The sequence below is a fragment of the Eschscholzia californica genome, unplaced genomic scaffold, assembly GCF_041429995.1.
Source record: "Eschscholzia californica isolate CP2 unplaced genomic scaffold, dmEscCali1.0.p SCAF_1, whole genome shotgun sequence".
NCBI classification, from domain to species: Eukaryota; Viridiplantae; Streptophyta; class Magnoliopsida; order Ranunculales; family Papaveraceae; genus Eschscholzia; species Eschscholzia californica.
The window spans coordinates 6473051-6489107 of record NW_028238198.1 but is presented as its reverse complement, the minus strand read 5'-3'; the positions used below and the strand labels follow the sequence as shown (position 1 = coordinate 6489107).

Sequence of the window (16057 nt, the reverse complement as noted above, 5' to 3'; positions counted from 1 at the left end):
GATCTCCCCTTAGCAAATTTCTGGGTTCCCCATAGCGACCACCATCATCTTCTCCATTTATCACAAACCTCCATTAAAGCTAAACCCTAGCTTTCTCTCTCTACTAATTTCTAACCCAAAATCAAATCAAACTACATGGGAAGCAAGATCAAGACATGGGGAGCAAAAGCCCTAAGGTTTCCGGCCAAGAAAGTGGCCGGAAACCCTAGATAATACCGGCCAAAGAAACAAGAAATCCGGCCAAGAAACATGAAGGTTCCGGCCACATAGGTGCTGTCCCGTGTGAAGAAGCTGCTGCAGCCGCATCCCGTGAGGAAGGTGCTGCTCGGAGCAGCTCTGGTCGCGTTTGCAGCAGCTGCCGGTCGCGTTTCTGCCGGTCTGCTGCTCCCGTGAAGGCCTTAGCAGCTGCTGCTGCTGCTGGAAGCTTCCGTCCGAGCTCGGGAAGCTTCCCGAGCAGCAGCTCGGCTGCTCCCGTGCAATTCCCGAGCTGCTCCTATGCCGGAGCAGCTGCTGTCCGCTCCTTGTGTGGTGCCGGCCAAGTTGGCCGGCACCCCTCCTCTCTTCCTCTCTAACTCAAACTCTCAAACCCTTCTTGCTTCTCTAGGTTTTTGGTGATGAACACTCAAACCCTAGCCACCTCTCCTTGCCTCCTTCCCTTCCTTGGTTCTTGAATGATAGAATAAAGAAGAAGATGAATAATGTATTTGACTCCAACCCTAGACTTAGTCAACCTTGACTTTGACTCAAACTTGGGTCCATTGGGTGCCTCCAAAATCTCTTCCTTCTTTCATCTTCTTTGGGCTTGGGTTTCATTACTTCATATGGAAATCAAGAGGGTGCCTTCATAAAATCCTTGTTTTAAGACCGAACCTCTACTTCTTTCTTTCACAACTTCTCCATCCGAACTCGGAATTGACTTCCGTTTTCACCGTTGGGCTCGTCTTTGACTCCTCTTCTCATATGATTTGCTTGAAGTCTTTTTCTCTCATTTTGGGCACATGAAATGATAGTGATAATTCGCCATCTTTATTCCGAATTCCATGTTTAGCTCCAAATATGGTACCTAAACAAGAAAAACACATAAAATATTATTGATAACACTCGACAAGGACTAATTAGTCTAAGTTAGGCTCTCCAAATGTGACATTTTCGTGTCACATCAAGATCCCCAAACTTAAACTTTGCTAGTCCTCGAGCAAATAAAACAAAATAAAAGCCTAACTCACTTTCGGAGGCATCCCGGTTGCATTTAGCGTATGCAACAAGCCTTTAAACCCCTAGGTTACCCCTAGTGGACGAGTGTTGTCTCGTGAGGGTTTCCATAGATGACACCCACAAACATCGAGTTTCAAATACACAAGGGTCCAACAACCACATCATATATAAGCATGGTTCATATAGTAAAGGGTTTAAGCATGTCAACACATAATGAATCAAGTAAATAAGCTCTTGTAAAAGCTAAAGGCCTCTTCACTAATGGTCTTACCCTAAAATGCAAGTGTCATACCATAATAAGCACATCTATGTTCCGAAGTCACAAAACCTAGATTCCCAAGTTAGTACATTTCGCCTCGACTTCGGCCTCACGGACATACACTCCAAAAATGAAATCACTCAAGAATGGTTCGCTCGTATGTGTGAGTGTGATCACTTAACTAGGACTCAACACATAAAAAGGGGTGAGGACAACATTTTGGAACAAATGATCTTCGAAAAGGAATTAGTCACTAATAGAGTGGGGAAGCTCACTCACCCTTCTCACCCACTCTACCCTATTAAAAATGCCTTCTAAAGTTTAGCGGATACTAGAGATGGATGATGATGGTGGATTCCCGAGAATTTCGACCTCTTCATGATGGTAGAACCTCTTAAGCATCTCAACATTTGTTTCTTGCTTCGAATACTTATTCATGAACAAAAACACCAACACATATATACAATCACATTACTCACACAAAAGAGCTAACACATGCTCAAACATACACAAAAATCACTTTATTTCACTTTTTCTCTTTTTTTATTTTTTTTCATCACTTTTTTTTTCGCTTTTTCACTTTTTTTTCTTTTTTTTTTTCTTTTTCATAACACAAATACAATCAACCAAAACAAAATACAACACACACAACTCTATTCTTGCAATCAACTTTTTCCATTTCATACTTGCTTTGACATTCTTCATTCTTTCTTCTCATGTCTTCATTCTCGAGATATAAGATGATGATGGTAATGGAGTATCCGCCTCCCTCTAGTTGACACTCTTATTGGGTTTCATGGACTACAAAGGCAAGGTTAATTCGCTATCCTAATGTCACTCCTAGTGGCTAAGAAAGTTGAGCACACGAGATCAAATGAGCTCTTTTGATAGTTACGAGGTTGAGTAGCTCTTCATTCTACTCGGAGTTAGCGCGGAAGAGTACACTCGAAGGACAATTTAAGCTTTGAGCTCTCACATGTGTTAAGTCTCCACTAATGACTACTCTAGGTCTCTTAGAGATGTTTCTTCTTCACTAAGATGTTACTCCCATAGTATAACACAAACACTCAAGGACTCGACTTTCATGCAAAGACCATTAGCAATCACAAAACTCATCAACTCGACACATATCCATCAACATTCTTAAAACTATCACTATAATCACATGCAAATCTACTCAAAATGTTCAAAAAATTTCAAAATTTGGCTAATTTGAACCCTTTTGTCTTTGAAACCCATGGTCATGCATTGGTTATGGTCATATCCCGCATCCCCAAACTTAAAACTAACATTGTCCTCAATGTTCTAAGCATACACTCACCAAAAGACAAAGAGACACATCAATTTAAAGAGAAGAGTGGAGAGATATTACCATAACCGAAGGAGATAAAAATGGATACTACCAAGGCTCATGTATAAAGAGGTTCCAAGTTGATGCCAAGCTCGCGCCATCCCCAAACTTGGAACAAACCATGCCTTAGAAGTAAAACATATAAGAAATGCTCCTAAAATATCCAAAAATATAATGAGAATGAAGCACAAAAGAAGACATGACCATATAAAGTCTACCACTAACGCGGGTATAGACGATTGCATCGAGCTATGCAATTAGCCTTTGATTATCTTGTTTTCACACAAGAGCACGAGTTATGTCTCGTGGAGGGTTTCCAGAGATGATACCCACAAACATCAAAGGCCAATCTTAGTCGGCTAACGATCATATAGTAGAAGCCGGAAGATTTGGGGGTCAACCCAAAGAAAGCTATATACAAATGCTAAAAGTCTCACAATAATATCGAACCATATAAGTGCACGTGAGACTAAAAGCAAAAAGAGACCATCCCCAAACTTAGTGGATGCACGGTCCACTAAGTACGCATAAATGCTAGGGGCGACGACTAAAAAGTCGTCAAAAGGGTCGACATATAAGGGAAGTGGGAGGAGGTCAGTCCGAGACAAATAATCAAACTCAAGCTTAGTGGATAAAACATCCACTAAGTCCCTAGACATGCTAGGAAAGACATCCGAAGTGTCCCATAAGGGGTCAACAACCGAGTCTGAGATCACGTGGAAGGTCGAACTAGACTCTAAGGGTAAGGCAATAGGCTCGGGGACCAAGTCAAGGTCCATAAGTTCCTTAGGTAAGTAATCCAACAAGCTATCCGCTATCTCTTCAACTACTATGTTATCGACATCCTTAAAGGCATCGGGAGCCTCAAAGTTAGGCATAACACCTTCCATTCTACATAATCCATCCAGATAATCACAAGTGGTAAAAGTTGGAAAGTTCAACATCGTGTGATCCCCAAACTTGCTCGTAGAGCTATCATCCTGAACATTCAAATCTAATGTAGTCGGATTATGGTGAGATGACAATGGTCGAGGGATTGAGCAATAAGGTTCATCGGTCAGTTCATGCTCTAAGGGTCTATCAAGAGCTTCTTCGACATTTAACTTAAGACTAGAGTTAGGTGTATTACCCTCACCATCATTCATAGTCTCCTCTTGAGTTTGGGGTGCGCGAACCCCTTCCTCGTCGATGATAGGCTCTGACTCAAGTCTATCAACAATTTTGAGAAGTCGTTCCGTGATCTCCATTATATCTCGATTAAATCTAGTTTGGTACTCTAAAACTAATTGGAGAGTCTCTTCAGACATCTCCTCGTAATAAGGCACATGAGTATAACTAGACGAACACTCTCGCGGAACACGGATCATGGGACAATAGTCGGTCAAATGGTCTAAGCTCGCACAAATAGCACAAACCGGGCTAATGGTCTCCATAGTCCTTTCTTCACTACCTTCATGTAGATACCTAGACTCGACTCTTTGAGTGAAATCATCGAGTCGGGAATTGTCATCACTAAATGAACCGTTCATATATGCTTGTCGATAGTCACGAAGACTTCGACGTGGTCGATCAATACTAATAGAACTACGGTCCTCATTAAGTGACAAATTCATACATGAAGGTGTGGTCATCCCAAATTCTTGTCGATAGTCTCGAAGACTCTTACGGGGTTGATTACCCTCATGCTCATAATCCATAAAACCATGTTCATGACGAGTCTGACCGACTCCATACATCCGTCGATATTCACCCATGGTTATCCTAGGTCGGTCAGGCTCAACTCGCCTATTCCTATCACTAGTCGGAACATTCCTATGTAAATTTGAGTAGTCCTGATGACTTGTAGATGGTCGACTAGTGTTGGAAAGGGTTCGCATGAGGTCATTCTCATCAAATGACCAACTTGCCATGATCTCACAATGTTCAAGGATACTAACACACAATTACAAAATGGGAGCTAACACTTATAGACTAACAATCACACACAAGTAAAAAGGAAGAGATAGAATGTGATACTATCGAGTGCTCCTCTCGTTTCGTTCGCCTTTCTTCTTAAGCTTCTCGATTCCTTCCTTTTCCTTCGCCTTTATGTCACTTTTGGCTCTTTTCTCGAAATCGGTACCTAAAAAAAATAAAATTAAGAAAGTACAAATCAAACAAAACAAAAACGTCTAAGAAGCAAAATAACACAAGACTAATGAACAAAACAACAAACGCTATCCTAACTACTAAACCTATCCCCGGCAGCGGCGCCAAAAACTTGATGCACCCGAAAAGGTTACACACCCAAGCGGAGGTATCAAGTAGTAATCCGGCAAAGCCGGGATCGATCCAAGGATAGGAAGGCAATTTGGATATCGAAGGGTCTTATCCCTCGGTCTAGATATTAAAAGCTAACTTAGACTAAAAGGAGAAAAACAAAGGTAAACGAGGGTTTTGATTGAATAAGCAATGAAGAAAACAATTAAAGCAAGTAAAACTAAATTAAACGAGAAAGTAAACGGGCGAGAGAGATTCGAGAGAAGAGTCGGAGGAACAAGAGTCGGGAGACGGTAAGACTCGATTCGGGCAATAAATAAGTGAGAGAGGTGTCGAAGTCCGGGAATCCATAATGATAAACCTACGACTATATGTAGTCCGATTTGGTGTGTCGAGGTACAATCGATATTCGACTCATAAAGTAGATGTCTCTAAGTACTATGTATATCCGGAGATCATACTTAGTCAAACAAACATCATAATCGGTTAATCCCGAGTCATCGAAAGTGTCGTCTAGTCGCCTAACTATGTGAAGTGCATGACAAGACACATGAAATTATGACTTAGACTACTATCGATATCGAATACTTCGTTTCGTCTATTAACTATGCGAAGTGCTTGACAAGACACATGAAAATACGATCAAAACGATAATCGAAATAAATGAACATCAATTTATAATCAAAACATCAAATCATATTAAACATAGTCACGAATTCATCACATTTCATCTCATATAATCGACAAACTAAAGTTAGCTAAACATGGTGATTCAATAAGAAATGGAAAGGAAATGGTGAGAGAATCCCCCTTTTTCGATGTTGGTTCGAGGCTAAGATCGTCGGAAAATATGAGTCTTTAAGGTGCAGCCGATCTCCCCTTAGCAAATTTCTGGGTTCCCCATAGCGACCACCATCATCTTCTCCATTTATCACAAACCTCCATTAAAGCTAAACCCTAGCTTTCTCTCTCTACTAATTTCTAACCCAAAATCAAATCAAACTACATGGGAAGCAAGATCAAGACATGGGGAGCAAAAGCCCTAAGGTTTCCGGCCAAGAAAGTGGCCGGAAACCCTAGATAATACCGGCCAAAGAAACAAGAAATCCGGCCAAGAAACATGAAGGTTCCGGCCACATAGGTGCTGTCCCGTGCGAAGAAGCTGCTGCAGCCGCATCCCGTGAGGAAGGTGCTGCTCGGAGCAGCTCTGGTCGCGTTTGCAGCAGCTGCCGGTCGCGTTTCTGCCGGTCTGCTGCTCCCGTGAAGGCCTTAGCAGCTGCTGCTGCTGCTGGAAGCTTCCGTCCGAGCTCGGGAAGCTTCCCGAGCAGCAGCTCGGCTGCTCCCGTGCAATTCCCGAGCTGCTCCTATGCCGGAGCAGCTGCTGTCCGCTCCTTGTGTGGTGCCGGCCAAGTTGGCCGGCACCCCTCCTCTCTTCCTCTCTAACTCAAACTCTCAAACCCTTCTTGCTTCTCTAGGTTTTTGGTGATGAACACTCAAACCCTAGCCACCTCTCCTTGCCTCCTTCCCTTCCTTGGTTCTTGAATGATAGAATAAAGAAGAAGATGAATAGTGTATTTGACTCCAACCCTAGACTTAGTCAACCTTGACTTTGACTCAAACTTGGGTCCATTGGGTGCCTCCAAAATCTCTTCCTTCTTTCATCTTCTTTGGGCTTGGGTTTCATTACTTCATATGGAAATCAAGAGGGTGCCTTCATAAAATCCTTGTTTTAAGACCGAACCTCTACTTCTTTCTTTCACAACTTCTCCATCCGAACTCGGAATTGACTTCCGTTTTCACCGTTGGGCTCGTCTTTGACTCCTCTTCTCATATGATTTGCTTGAAGTCTTTTTCTCTCATTTTGGGCACATGAAATGATAGTGATAATTCGCCATCTTTATTCCGAATTCCATGTTTAGCTCCAAATATGGTACCTAAACAAGAAAAACACATAAAATATTATTGATAACACTCGACAAGGACTAATTAGTCTAAGTTAGGCTCTCCAAATGTGACATTTTCGTGTCACATCATGCACTGATCAATGATATTTTCCTTAAAGCCAAAGGAGGTAATAACCTCATCAAATTTCCGGTACCATTGTCGGGACGCCTGTTTTAAGCCATAAATGGACTTCTTTAACTTACATACAAGCTGTTTTGAGCTACTCGACTCAAAATTATCAGGTTGTATCATATATATGGTTTCTTCAATGTTTCCATTAAGAAACGCTGTTTTTACGTCCATTTGGTGAAGCTCCAAATCATAATGAGCTACCAGAGCCATGATAATCCTTAGAGAATCCTTCGTAGAGACTGGCGAGAATGTCTCTTTGAAGTCGACTCCTTCCTTCTGTGTAAAGCCTTTAGCGACAAGACGTGTTTTATATCTTTCAACGTTACCTTTTGAGTCTCTTTTGGTTTTAAAAATCCATTTGCAACCAATTGGCCTTGCCCCTTTAGGTAACTCGACAAGATCCCAAACATCGTTGTCAGCCATAGACTTTAACTCTTCCTTCATGGCCTCAATCCACTTTTCACAATTTGAGCTCGTTTTGACTTCATTAAGAGAAGTTGGATCGTTTTCCAATCCTAAGTCATATTCGTGCTCATTAAGATAGACAATGTAATCATCAGAAATTGCCTTTCTTCTTTCTCGAGTGGATCTTCTAAGTGGCTCCTCAACTTGAGGTTGTTGATTTGGGACTTCCACAGTTACTTCCTCTGTTTCCAAAGGTGCTTGTCCAGCTTGTATAGGGAAGGGTTCCTCATCTACTACAGGATTAGTCTCTATGATTGTATTTGATGAAATACTTTGATTCACGGGCTGAACAATGAGAGGTACTATGACTTGATCATTGTCAGTAGTGACTATAGGAGAAGTATTTGCATACTCCTCCTCAAATACAATTCCTTTATTTTGACTACTCCCACTGTAATCAACATCCTCAATGAACTTAGCGTTCCCTGTTTCGAAGAATGTCTTGTTTGAGGGATCATAAAATTTATAACCCCTCGATCTTTCAGAGTAACCAACAAAATAACAACTAATTGTCCTCGAGTCCAGTTTCCTTTCGTTAGGCTTGTAAGGCCTAGCCTCAGCTGGACAACCCCAAACATGCAAGTGCCTAATATTAGGTTTCTTGCCTGTCCATAACTCGTAAGGGGTTTTAGTTATTGCTTTACTTGGTACTCTATTCAATATATAAACTGCAGTTTTTAGGGCATCGCCCCATAGTGACTCTGGTAAAGAAGAATGACTAATCATGCTTCGTACCATGTCTTAGAGGGTACGGTTCCGTCTCTCAGCTACACCATTTTGACTTGGAGTTCCCGGCATGGTATATTGAGGGACTATACCACACTCACTCAAATATTGGGCGAATGGTCCTGGACGTTGTTCTCCTGAACCATCGTATCTGCCGTAGTATTCACCTCCACGGTCAGATTTGACAGCTTTAATCTTCTTGCCGAGTTGGTTTTCAATTTCAGCTTTGAAGATTTGAAACTTGTCCAGTGATTCTGATTTCTCCTGGATAAGGTAAAGGTATCCATAGCGCGAGTAATCATCGATGAAACTAATAAAATAACGTTGTCCATTCGATGATGCCTTAGGAAATGGACCACATATATCTGTATGTATTAGTTCCAACGGTTGAGTAGCTCTATATGCGCCTTTACCTCGTTTGTTTGTTTGTTTGCCCTTAACACATTCTATGCAAATTTTATATTCAGAATCGTTAAGGGAGTCAAGAATTCCTTCAGACACAAGTCTCTGGATTCTCTCCTGAGAGATGTGACCTAATCGTTTGTGTCACAATATGCTGGAATTCTCATTAGCTAATCTCCGCTTTGTACCCAAAGTGCTAATATGTAAATTTTCATCACAATTAGACTTTATGGTGTTTAATAGATACAATTTATCAATTAAGTTACCAGTACCAACAATATCAGACTTTAGAGAAATACTAAATAATCCATTTCCAAATGAACAAGTAAAACCAGATTTGTCCAGACAAGAAACAGAAATTAAGTTCCGTCTAAATGACGGTACAACAAAAGTATTTTCTAAATACAGATAAAAACCAGTACATAACTGAATTCTAAAAACACCAATAGCTTCCACTTTAACCATAGTTCCATCGCCCACGAAGATGTATCTTTCACCATCAGACGGCGTTCGGTAGTGGAGACAATCCTGCATAGTGACACTAATGTGAGTAGTAGCTCCTGTATCTATCCACCATGTGTCACTTGGTACAATAGCTAAATTAACTTCAGAACAAACAAAGTTCAGAAATATACCCTTCTTAGCACACCAAGCGGCGAATTTTGAACAATCCTTCTTCATATGACCAGTCTTTTTACAAAAGAAACAGGAAGGTCCTGAGACCTGTATTTCTTTTGCTTTAGTCTGTGATGTTCCACCCACTGCAGTTGCTTTACCTTTAGTTTTGTTTCGCTTAGCAAACTTCTTGACTCCTGAGGTCGAGGCTAAGTAAGCACTTTCAGACATCTCCCGATTGATCCTCTCTTCTTCCTGAACACACTGTGCTATAAGCTCATTCAAACTCCATTTATCCTTCTGAGTATTGTAAGAGATCTTCAGTGTGTTATATTGAGCAGGAAGTGAAATGAGGATCAAATGAACAAGGATGTCATCTGATAGTTCCAATCTGAGTTCCCTGAGTTTGGAAACCAGATTAGACTTCTCCATAATGTACTCTCTTATATTCCCCTTTCCTTTGTACCGCATGGTGACAAGCTTTGTTAATGCAGTGCTTATCTCCACCTTCCCACTCGCTGTGAAGCGATCAAAAAGTTTCTTAAGGAACTCCTTAGCACTCGTCTCAGTCAAGCCACTGCTTATTGAGTCCGGAATTGAGTTTTGCATGATCATTAAGCTCATACGGTCAGACCTTTCCCATTTTTCAAAAGCGACCCTCTGTTCAGAGTTACTTAAGTCTGTCAGAGGTGCTGGGCGGTCAGTCCTGAGAGCAACATCTAGATCCATACAACCAAGCACAATCATCACGTGCTTTTTCCATTTCTTGAAATTTGTGCCGTTAAGCACAGGAATGTTGTTCATGTTTGCAGATACTGCAGATACTATAAAATAAAGAATAAAAAAATACATATATGCTCAATTAGAGTTCAAATTACATCAGACAAAAATTAACAACAATTGAAAACAACAAAAGTTGCAATTTGTGGGCCCATTTCAAGATATCAAGTGTAACATTACTACCTAGTCTTTGGACAGAGACAGTAACATACTAGTGATACTCTCGGATATTGGTACAAGATCTGCCAAATATTATGCCTTTCTTTGGACCGACATAATATTCGCATGACAACTAAGTATACCACATACCCTCGTCATAAGGCAATTTAAGGCTTCCCTGAGACCGGTAAAAGTGACATTCCTTTGGGCCGATCACTTCACATGGACTAAGACATGTTTATCTGCATCAACTATGACATTTTACCCAACAGGGGTCACTTTGGTGACATGTCAGTTCAATGTCATAATCAGTGCAATAACCATCTAAGTTCTTGTCAAAATAAAATAATAATATTTTGATACAAGATTAAATTAATAGCCTAACCTTATGTACAATGGTTATCAATATGTATCAACATATATCAATATATTTCATGTATAACAAATGTCAATTCATGAAAATCAAATAAAGAATTTCAAATATATGTATAAAACAGAGACATTTTTGAAATTCCACACAAATTTTGTTAAACATCCATAATAATCAACCAAACATATACCTAAATATTTGGAACCAAAAGTATTAAAAAATGTTACTGTATCCAGAATAATTTTGATTCATAATTCCAAGAGAGAGGGATACTATATAGCGGAATCTCTCAACTACCCAAATATTCAAACAGAGAGATTAGGGGAGAGGAATAGGGGAAAAATAACTACGATTTCTATTATTCCTCCCTAAATCAACCGAATCACAGAAGATAACATTCAAGATCTTTATTATTTAAAATAAAGGTAGTTACTGATGTTCTATAAAATATTAGATCTCCCAAATATTCACAGAAACTAACAGATTTAGGGATAATCTAAAGGTAAAACAGTTTCTTACGAATTATCTTAAACATCACAAACATGGTGAACATAACACATAAAATCATCTCAAAATTCATACAAATAGTGGCTCTGATACCACTTGTTGGGATATTTCATCATTATAAACAAGAATCAAATATATTATCAAGTCTAAACAATGAAATCCAGGAGTCATATTTGATGAACAGAGAGATGAAATTTAAATGATTTACTAACCTGAATCATTAGAAGCCATGATGATGATGAAGCAAAATCTTCCAAACCTAGAGAGACCTCTGTAGTAATTTTGTCTTAATGGGAAGAGAACAAAATCAGAGTGATATCTCTCTGGTGGATTTGCCCCTTTATGAATCGGAACTCCCAACCAGTTATTGGAAGTTACCAAATTATTACTAAAGAGCCCATCATTCTTTAGTAATAATACTCAAGGGCTCTACACAATGCATATCTATAATATGCCCCCCACACAATATAACTGATATTAAATAGGTCCACATAATAATTAATTAGACCACTAAGGACCCTCAATCGAAATAGCGAACATATTATATATTATGAACCTCATATTAAGTCCACATAACCATTAGTAATGAAAAATACTAACAGTACTTGCTTGGTAATTTCATTTACTTGTCAAGAAAGATAACCATATATTTTGACAATCGACCTTCAAAGTTCAAACCATCTAGATTAATCTATAAAATAATCAACATCAAGTTAAACACTATAAATATAGTGGGCTAGCTATATTTCTATATCCACCAAACAACAACAAAAAACATGGGTACTTCAATCTATTTGATACTTGTTTCAGTTCTATCTTCTTTCTTTTGGTTCTCAATTTCATTTGGAGCCTCAAGCCCACTTTATGAAAGCATTCTACAATGTCTTCCCCAACATTCTCAATCACCCATCCCAGTTTATACCCGAACAAGTTCTAACTATACATCAATCTTGGAATCTACCATTTACAATCTGAGATTTACATCACCCACTACTCCAAAACCCAAAATCATAATCACACCATTGCAAGAATCCCATGTTCAAACCGCTGTAATTTGTGCTCAAAAACATGGAATTCAGATTAAAATTCGAAGCGGGGGTCATGACTTTGAAGGTCTCTCTTATGTATCTGATGTTCCTTTCATAGTTGTCGACTTGTCCAAACTTCGGTCCATTAGTGTGGACGTAGAAACTAGTACTGCATGGGTTCAGTCTGGAGCAACCGTCGGTGAACTCTACTACAGAATTGCCGAAAAAAGTCGAAATCTCTCCTTTCCTGCGTCATTTTGCACCACATTAGGAATCGGTGGGTACTTTGGTGGAGGTGGGTATGGTCCTATGTTTAGGAAATATGGTCTAGCGGCTGATAACGTCATTGATGCTCGAATAGTCGATGTTAACGGCAGAATTCTGGATAGAAAATCAATGGGTGAAGATTTATTTTGGGCTATTAGAGGAGGTAGTGCTGGTGGAAGTTTTGGTGTCATTCTCTCATGGAAGATCAAATTGGTTCCTGTTCCGTCAACTGTGACTATTGCCATAACCAGAAAGACTATAGAAAAAGGTGCAACTTCAATTATTCAGAGATGGCAAGAAGTTGCTCATAAACTACCTAAAGAAGTCCTACTTTTTGTTGGCCTCAGTGTCACAAACTCAACTGAAAAAGGGAAGAAAACGATACAAGCTTCGTTCACCTCCTACTTTCTTGGAGGTGCTGATAAGCTTCTAGCTCTGGTGAAAGAGAGATTTCCAGAGTTGGGTTTGGAGAAAAGAGATTGTTTTGAAATGAGTTGGATTCAATCTGCACTTGCCATAGGTGGATATCCTATTGAAGGTCCTATAGATAATATACTCAATAGGACTCAACCAAAAGCTTTTGCTATGATCAAATCTGATTATGTGAAGAAACCTATTTCAAAAGTTGGGTTAGAAGGGATCTGGAAAAGATTTTTAGAAAATAATCAAGAAGGTTCTCTTACCTTCGTGCCTTATGGGGGGAGGATGAGTGAGATATCAGAGCATGAAATTCCATTCCCTCACAGAGATGGCAACTTATTTAAGATGTTTTATACAGTTGGTTGGTCAAAACCAGAGGCCGAGGCAGCTAAAAAGCGCATCAATTGGATTAAAAGATTGTATAAATACACGACACCTTATGTTTCAAAGTCTCCAAGAGAAGCATACGTTAACTACAGAGATATTGACCTAGGTCAGAGCAAAAATGGTACTGCCAGTTACTTAGAAGGAAAAGTTTGGGGAAGTAAGTACTACAAGGATAACTATGAAAGATTAGTGCACATAAAAAGCAAAGTTGATCCTGAAAATTTCTTTAGAAATGAACAGAGCATCCCGAGTATTGCATTTTCTTGAGAATAAGCCACTAGAGCCGCTAGTTTATTATGAAAGGCATCACGGATATATATGGAATAAATGCCTCAATGTAGTACTTTGAAGTTTTTAGTGAAGTAGTGTATGTAATTTGTATTGAGTGATATTGTGTCCATAAAGGTAATAAATGATACCAAGAGATATCTTGGATATGTGAAAGCTTCTCTCTTGATTGTCAACTGATAGTGGTTATCCAATTGAAAATCAATTGAGAAGTGGAGAGGACTTAGATATTATATTATTGGTTGTTAAACCGCCATGCCTCTATGTGAGACTATTCTCACACGCCCCCTCATGTGTGTGGGGGTTTAAGCCTACCACTTGTGTTGTTTTTTATTTTCGTGTGACGTGGAACACTTGTGTCTTTTAAGTCTATCATGTGTGGACCTAGCACTGATACCACGTTAAGCTTGTGATCATCCAACTCAAAACCAATTGACAATGAGTTGAGAGGACCTAGACATTATATTATTAGTTGCTAGATCGCCCTTCTTCCATGTGAGACTATTCTCTCAAAGGTGAATTTGCAAACCTTGTGGTTATGCAGTGCATGAAGTTAAAAGAGTATAGTTTACTCCTAAATCCTACCAAGTGTGGGTGTGAAAGGGAAATTCTGAAGGCGACCCGCTATGCCATTGGTGCTCTGCTATGGCTTAATTTTGTGAAGAAGTATAGAAAGAGGCGCCTTTACAAAATAGGTTAACATCAGTATTTCCTAAAGCAAATGTCATGGATTTCCTCAAAGTAAACCTAGTTCGGTTTGATTGATTTGGGCGCCTTTACAAGTTTTTAACAACAAAATAATAAAGGATCTATAAATACAGTCATGTAATATTGTACTTTGGTTTTTTGATATTTTTCTCAATACATTTCATTACCAGGCATAACTATTTTCCTTTATCTGATTTGAAGTCATAGACTTGAATGGTATTTTTAATTTTTTTCCTCTATGAGTTTAGAATGGAAAATGACTAATATTAATATCTAAGCTCATTGTCCTATTAAAAAAGTTTATCCATCAATTACAACTCTTCAATCCTAAATTATTCATCAATAATGGAACCTTCAAATAATCAAAGTTGTACTTGTCGGGAAATCTCGTTTACTTGTCAAGAAAGATAATGATCTATCTAAGAATTCAACCTTCAAAGTTTAAACCATCTATTCAAATCTATAAAACAATTAACATCAAGTTAAAGACTATAAATGGAGTGGCAAGCTATATGTGTATATGTGTATATCCACCAAATAACATAAAAGCATGGGTATTTCAATCTATTTGATACTTGTTTCAGTTCTATCTCCTTTCTTTTGGTTCTCGATTTCATTTGGAACCTCAAGCCCACTTCATGAAAGCTTTCTACAATGTCTTTCCCAACATTCTCAATCACACATCCCAGTTTACACCCAAACCAGTTCTAACTATACATCAATCTTGGAATCTACCATTTACAATCTGAAATTTACATCACCCACTACTCCAAAACCCAAACTCATAATCACACCATTGCAAGAATCCCATGTTCAAACCGCTGTAGTTTGTGCTCGAAAACATGGAATTCAGATTAAAACAAGGAGTGGGGGTCATGACTTCGAAGGTCTCTCTTATGTATCTGATGTTCCTTTCATAGTTGTTGATTTGTCCAAACTTCGGTCCATCAATGTAGACGTAGAAACTAGTACCGCGTGGGTTCAGTCTGGTGCAATTGTTGGTGAACTTTATTATAGGATTGCAGAAAAAAGTCGAACTCTCGCTTTTCCCGCATCATTTTGCACCACGTTAGGAATCGGTGGGTACTTTGGTGGAGGTGGGTACGGTCCTTTGTTCAGGAAATAAGGTCTAGCAGCTGATAACGTCATTGATGCTCGAATAGTCGATGTGAGAGGCGGTTTGGTGAAGAGGTGAGAGGCGGTTTGGTTTCTAAAAGCTATTCAATTTGGTTTCTAAATTGGATAGAAACCGCCAAGCTAAGCTTTCCAAAATTGAGGTCGGTGGATGCATACCAAATTGGTTTCCAATTTTGATTCAATTCCCACCGGCTTATAATTAATATAAATAGGGGTCTTCAGTCTTTGTAATAATCAACCAAAACAAGCAACAACTACTCTTCTTTAGAGAGCTAGAGAGAGAGCAAGAGTGAGAGAAATTTTTCATAGTTTTTGAGCGGTGTTAAATTTCTCGGTCGTCGAAGATTTAGTATAGAAGGTTATTACTATACGGTACCATCTTGGGACGAACTTGCGGGTTGTGTGAGTCGTCTTCATCTATCCTTCAATAAAGATTTCTTGTTCGCCCGAGGACGTAGGCTTTAAAGCCGAACCTCGTTAATTTTGTTCGCATATTAAGATTTTGGCTTAATTTTTCGATAATTTTCATAATCGGATCAATTTCTAGGATAGGTTCGATAGCTTCCGCGACTTTTAGTTCCAACAATTGGTATCAGAGCCTTGTTGAGATTGAACGAATAAGAAGATGGGATCGAGAA

At 39.3% G+C, this 16057-nt stretch overlaps 2 pseudogenes across 1 annotated transcript; both read left to right on the top strand.

Annotated features, from left to right (window-relative positions):
• The first annotated feature begins 11942 nt into the window (after nt 1–11942).
• On the top strand, nt 11943–14455 carry LOC147563641 (tetrahydroberberine oxidase pseudogene; annotated as a pseudogene). Its single transcript, XR_015224939.1, has one exon. The product of XR_015224939.1 is annotated as a tetrahydroberberine oxidase pseudogene (transcript).
• A 350-nt stretch (nt 14456–14805) lies between these two features.
• Nucleotides 14806–15477, top strand: LOC147563640 (tetrahydroberberine oxidase pseudogene; annotated as a pseudogene).
• Nucleotides 15478–16057: the final 580 nt, after the last annotated feature.